Here is a 6,495-nt window from a genome sequence, read left to right as displayed (position 1 = left end):
TGATCTCTATAAAGAACAACGAAGGGGGCAGGATAGGATGGGCAGATGTACATAGTTGTTTGAGACATAATAGTTAGTGAGAAAATTCCTAATACAGTGATATTTGCGTACTGAATTGGAAAAAACGCAGTCCATTCATCAAGTAGCCTTTGAGATGAATATCTTTACCATACTTAAGAAATGAGTCCAGAACACAAGTCCTGTTTTAGGAGGTTGTATCACAGAAGATAAGCCATAGAAGTGCTCAAGGTAAGCTCATAAGACTTTTTAGGTCATTTTAACAAAGGCTGTTTATGACATGGCTTCACACTGATGTACTCATAGCAGCTGTGGTATTGTCCACTACATAGATGGATGCTCATGAACTCACAGCAGCTGTGGTTTCCTGTCTAAAACCTGTACAAGATCAAGTCAGCCTGAATGCTAGCACAAATAGGGGAAGTTCTCTTCAGAACCCACTCCTTACTGAGTTGCTAGCTGCTGGGTGATGAAGAATCATTCTTTTTGGAGGATACAGACATTGGTAGGATTCCTATGTTCCAGTGCAAAGCTCCACAACAAGCATGTATGGGCAGCAATAAATGGACTTTACTCGGAAGAAGACAAAGAGAAATAATAATAGTAATAATAATAATAATAATAATAATAATATGATGATGATGATGATGATGATGATGATGATGATGATGAAGGAGAAGAAAAAGAAGGAGAGGAAGGAGGAGGGGTAGGTGGAGGAAATAAACTGTGGAGTATGTGTGTTTAGGACACAGTGAGGAAATTGGAGGAGTTGGTTGATTGGGGTGGATATGACCATATTCTGTTGAATATATGTATAAAATTCTCAAGAAAAATATTTTTTAAAAGCAGAATACTCTGAATTCATTTGAGTTATTTTTGTGGCTTCTTCCTAGATTTCCACCTGGACGTCATACTTGATGTTCAAAGAAATATTGTTACCATGCTTTAGTTGCATAAAATTGAAACAGTATGTGGGCATAATAGATCCAGAGAAATGTATTTATGAAAATGTTCCAAATAGTCTTTGAAAAGTTCCCAACTGTTTCTCATGTGATCAGGTTGCGGAAACATATATAAACATCTAGGGTTACTTTGAACATCTTTTGTGACTGTCTTTGGTTACTAAAAGTTACTAAAAGTTCTATTCTGTTCCTGTTGTTACTAAAGATAAAAAGCTTTTAGGACCATAAAGATGGTTCAGTAGGAAAGGCACTTGTTTCCAAACCTGATGACTTGAGTTCAATATCTAGGACCCACAAGGTAGAAGGAAGTTACCAGTTTCTCAAGTTGTCCTCTGATTTACACACACAAATAAGTAAATATAGTAAAAAATTTCTACAAAAATCTTTGTTTACATTTTAGAAACTGTTTCTTTTAAAACAATAATATATAGTTTTATTTTTAAAATAATATTTTAAAACATATATAGTTTTAAAATCTATATATAGTTATATATGAATATGTTTTATGCAGACACATATAAAATATGCACACACATACATATGTACATAACACAATGATAAGAAAATATTGTGTATGCAATAGATTTAATTCTATTTTTATGTAGCTTTTAGCTTCATAAATTATGTATGTGGCATTTTTGTTTTAATTGTAACAGAGTTATTTAAAGTCAAATATATCCACTGAGCTTATGTTTAGCCCTATTAAACAAAAATTCATGCTTCATAATATATTTTGCTATCAAAATAATTTCATGAGCTTTACATACTTAATAACCTCATGAGAAACACATTTAGTTCAATTTTCTATTTACTGTTTATCAAAAGCCTGAGACTTAGTGAAGCTACATGCCAGCTTCAGAATTTTTCTCCTATAGACATGAGATCACTTTAGTTAGTAAAGTAAATACTGCCAAGGATTGTTGACTCTAGTGCTTTGAAATGTGTCCAGACTTTATCTCAACAATTTCATCCTAGCATTATGCATTACCTATTGAAATTGAGTTTTGCAAATGCCCTTTCAACAAGGGGTGTGTGTGTGTGTGTGAATAAAACTTTATTTATGGACACAGGCAGCAGTCTCATTTGGCCCACAGTCTTTTTGCTGCACAGAATTGCATTGTAGCACAATATATTTAGCAACTCTGAGACTATTCAGTTCCCTACATTTGCAAGCAGAGAGGGCCACTTCTTGGCTTTCTTCTAGATTCAACACCACAAAACTAAGAGCTGGCTGATTCCCCAGTGATAGTCACCAGTCTTCAGGTTTCCAGTGTGATATGGCACAGATGTTTATGTCTACTCTTTGACTTGGCCATCCTGCAATAACTGATAACATCTAGCGATTTGAAGATATCTTTAAGCCAGTTTAAGCATGTTATGCTTCTTCAACGAAGAGTTAAAGGAAATATTTAATGTATTCCTAATTTGTACTTTTTAGTAGCTCATAATATTACTGGTTTAAAACTGTTCTGTTCTGCCCAGTGTTCGTTGGACTGAAATGAGGGCCACGGGGGCTTTGGGGGGATTAAACATGATGAACCCTCCTTTCAGAACCCCAGCCCTCAGAGCCACAGGAAAACACTTCTGTGCCATTTGGAACTACTCAGTTTATGATCCCTTTATGGAAGTTAACTCCCTTTCTTAATTTTGAAATTCAAAAATTATTAGTTATCTGCTGTTGTTAAGCACCGTCAAGTGTATTAACTTTTAACTGCTTACTTTTGTAGAGATAGGGAAAATGTCAACCCAAGTCTATACGTACATATTCTCTTGCATCACCCCAATCTATTCCAATGTTTCACATGCATCACTCCAAATTCTGTACCTTAATGTTCACATGTAGCTCCTCCAGTATGTATACCCATGTCCGTATGTGTAACACATGTACAGTTCATCCACCTTAGTCTATGAATAATGTTCATTACATATCAACCACATCTGAATCAACATGTTCATACACATCATTCCCAATACCTACAGACATGTTCACATGCATCACCACCAGTCTGTATCTGCTTGTTCACAGGCATTATTGGTAATGTATACCTATATGTTCACACACATTATTCCCTATTTTTTTTTTTTTTTGGTTTTTCGAGACAGGGTTTCTCTGTGTAGCTTTGCGCCTTTCCTAGAACTCACTTGGTAGCCCAGGCTGGCCTCGAACTCACAGAGATCCGCCTGGCTCTGCCTCCCGAGTGCTAGGATTAAAGGCGTGCGCCACCACCACCCGGCGTATTCCCTATTTTAAACATGCATGTTCACATACATCACCCCTACTCTATACCCGCATGTTCACATTCACCACCTCAGTTCATACCTGTGTAAATATGTATCCAACCTAGTCTATACATGAGTTGACATGCATCAGTTCCCCTCTATGCCTGTATGTTCACATGCATCACTACTAGCCTCTACAAATGCCCTCACAGACACAAATTCTGTCAAGTTTACAATGAACATCAACCATCACAGATGCCCCAACAGGTATATGGAAATAGTTTGATATCTTTCTGTGTTTTCAACTGTCACCATTAACAACAGAGTCCGAATTCTTGACCTGGCCAAGCAGGGGCGGAGGGGAGGTGGGTTGGGGGGTGGAGTCCATCATGGAAATTTACTTTTGCCACAACAAGAACCGAAAGTTTCAGCAGGAGCTACGACATCTTCCTGTGGCTGCTAGTCAAACTGTACAGGTTTCTGGCAGATGAACCAATTCCGCCTTCAATCAAGTTGTGCTAAAAAGTTGCACTAACTGGTCACCTCTGTCCTTGTCCTGGATGATCTGGAAGATGATGCTTTGTAGTAGAAAGAACAAATCAGCTGTGTTTGTGGGGATGGTCACAGATGATGTTCAGATTCTGGAAGTGTCCAAATTGAAAGTGTGTGTGTGCTGAGGGTGAGCAGCCAAGTCTGAAGACAGATTCCAAAGACTGAAGGTAAGATCCTTACCTTCAACCGTCTGACCCCAGAGTTCCCCAAAGGCTGTGGCACTGTGCTCCTGTCTGGTCCTCAGAAGTGCCAGGAGGTGTACAGGCATTTTGGAAAGGTCTCAAGAACCCCACACAGCCACACCAAACCCTAAGTCTGCCCTAAGGACTGGAAGTTCAAGCATGCCAGAAACTGAAGGGCCAGCCTTGGCCACAAAAGCTAACACTGTATCTTAGTATTATTAAAAAAAAAAAAAAACTTGGGATGCTGAAAAAACAAAAAACAAAGAAAACATAGTCCATGGGGCTGGAGAGATGGCTCAGAAGAGTGCATCCTACTCTTCTAAAAGATCCAAGTTCAGGTTCTGGCACTCATGTCACGTAGCTATACTTCCAAGGGATCCCATACCTCTGTCCTCTGCAGGTACTGTACAACCAGGAGTATACCCTCACAGATATGCATACATATAATTTAAAATAAAATAAATCTTTGAAACAAAACAAAAATACAATCTGCCTGGTGTGGTGGCCTGTGTCTGTAATTCCAGAAAGGTGAAGTAGAAGGATTGTGTGAGGTCACATGTTTGAGATGCTCCTAAGCAGTATGTCTAACAAAAGCAAATCCAGAGGACTGGCATCAAAGTGCATGCTCTGTGCTGACCGAGCTGGAGGATCTCAGTGTGGCTGCATGACCATGGTCTTCAGACCCAATTACAGCCAGGGCAGCCAAGGCTATACTCTTCCTTCTCGTATTCTCCTTGTGGAAGATGCAACTCTGTTGAATGCCTTCAAAATAAAGTAGCAAATACTATCAACTGGAGAAAACTGGTGTTTGCAATTTTTTAGGCTTTTGTTTTCTCATTTGGTTACTTCAATTAGCTCTGAAATAGCATTTCTTAATTTCTTTTCTTTCTAAGTCTTTTATCAGCCATGTGAAGCAGAGAAGAGCAAAAAACTGGGAAGAAAATAATACCTGTGTCCTCTTCCCTCTCATTTTCTTGTGTACCTGACCTTTGCCTTAACCAGCATGTGATCAATCACTTTTATAGTTGGTGGATTTTGGTGGAAGTTGGGATTTATTCCTACAAAAATGAAAAGAGAAAGAAATAATTCATACTAAACTTTAGACAACCAAAATTGGATTTTCAAAACTTCAGGAAAAAAAAAATCTTAGATTTCTTGGCTATGTAAGCACGACTTCTTATCTATCGCATCAAGACATAGATTCAGAATGGATATTTTTATTAAAGGAGGTTATGGTACAAGAAAAATACAGTTGTACTTGTAGATTCAGGAAGTATAAGACTAGGTTGTTCAGAGTTTCATAGTTTGGAACAAAATATGAGCTAAAGGTCTACAGTAACTGGTTTTATTTTCTTTTCTATATACATATATATGTATATATAAACTACGAATTAATGGACTTCTTTATAGTGTTTTCACAATGCATACATCATGATGCATTGTTCATGTTCTTCCACCTTCTTCTCCCCTTGTCCTATTCTCTAACATACTTGGGGGTCACAATGTTTCTACCAGGGGACAAATTTACCTGAACTTCAGCTGGGGCCATCACACTAACGACCCCAGGAAAATTGGTTTCCACCTCACAGTTTCTAATTAGTAATGCCATGCATGCTTTTTTAGCTGCTGTCAAATCTAGAAAGCTCTCTGTATCGATTTTGTCATGTACAAGCAATTTAAATTTTCAGTACATTTTAGATCTCCTCAAACGCTATTTAAACTGACTACAATATTCCTAGGAACCTTCCAAGACTGCTAGCAATAATTTAACTTACACAGTAATGACTGCAAACCACACTGCTCTAACAGTCACGTGCACACACACACACACACACACACACACACACACACACACACACACACGAAGTAAGTATGTACTTACTTCCATTGTTAAATGCCCCTAGTCAGATTGCAAAATATGTGGACACACCAACACTACCAAACAAAAGGAGGAATGTCACAGACCGGAAAGCAGATGACAGTCAGAGTGGTTAACCTGTGAGTATATGTTCTTGCAAGCAGATTTTGTAGGCGTGGAAAAACACTTGTGTGATTTTAAGGGCCTTTGGAGCTTAAACTGCTTGTCCACAGTCACTCAGTACTAGCTGGAGAGGAGTTACATGGCTCTTTCCTCTGCATTTACCCATCCCCCCTCTGGAGAGCGGAGTTGGGCTCCTAAGACTCAGGAAGCTAAAGATGCTTAAAAGACTGTACTTTCAGGAGTTTCCAAGACTTCATGGAGCCTCATCAATCTTATAAAAGCACAAAAGCATCAATCTTATAAAATGGGCCTGGCTTGGTGGTACATGATTTCAATCCCTGCACTCAAGAGGCTGAGGTAGGCAGAACTCTGTGAGTTCAAAGTCAACCTGGTCTACATAGTAACTTCTAGACTAGCTGGGGATACTTAGTGAGAACCTGTCCAAAAAAAAAAATCAGTAAATCAGTACTGGATATAAAGAACCTTTGTTAGAGCTACCTTTAAATTGGATGGAGAACTCAAGGTATGCAACTTCTGTGAGTTCTCACTCATACTCCTGTGAGCGGCTTTTTATCCATAC

The 6,495-nt window shown here is 38.5% G+C and overlaps 1 pseudogene; it reads left to right on the top strand.

The window, feature by feature from the left end:
• Positions 1 to 3,435: 3,435 nt before the first annotated feature.
• LOC128105251 (60S ribosomal protein L18-like) lies at positions 3,436 to 4,134 on the top strand (annotated as a pseudogene).
• The last annotated feature ends 2,361 nt before the right edge of the window (positions 4,135 to 6,495 follow it).

Source organism: Peromyscus californicus, unplaced genomic scaffold, assembly GCF_007827085.1.
Source record: "Peromyscus californicus insignis strain IS unplaced genomic scaffold, ASM782708v3 Scaffold_11__1_contigs__length_118956290, whole genome shotgun sequence".
In the NCBI taxonomy this organism is placed as follows: domain Eukaryota; kingdom Metazoa; phylum Chordata; class Mammalia; order Rodentia; family Cricetidae; genus Peromyscus; species Peromyscus californicus.
This window is presented reverse-complemented; position numbering and strand designations above follow the sequence as displayed.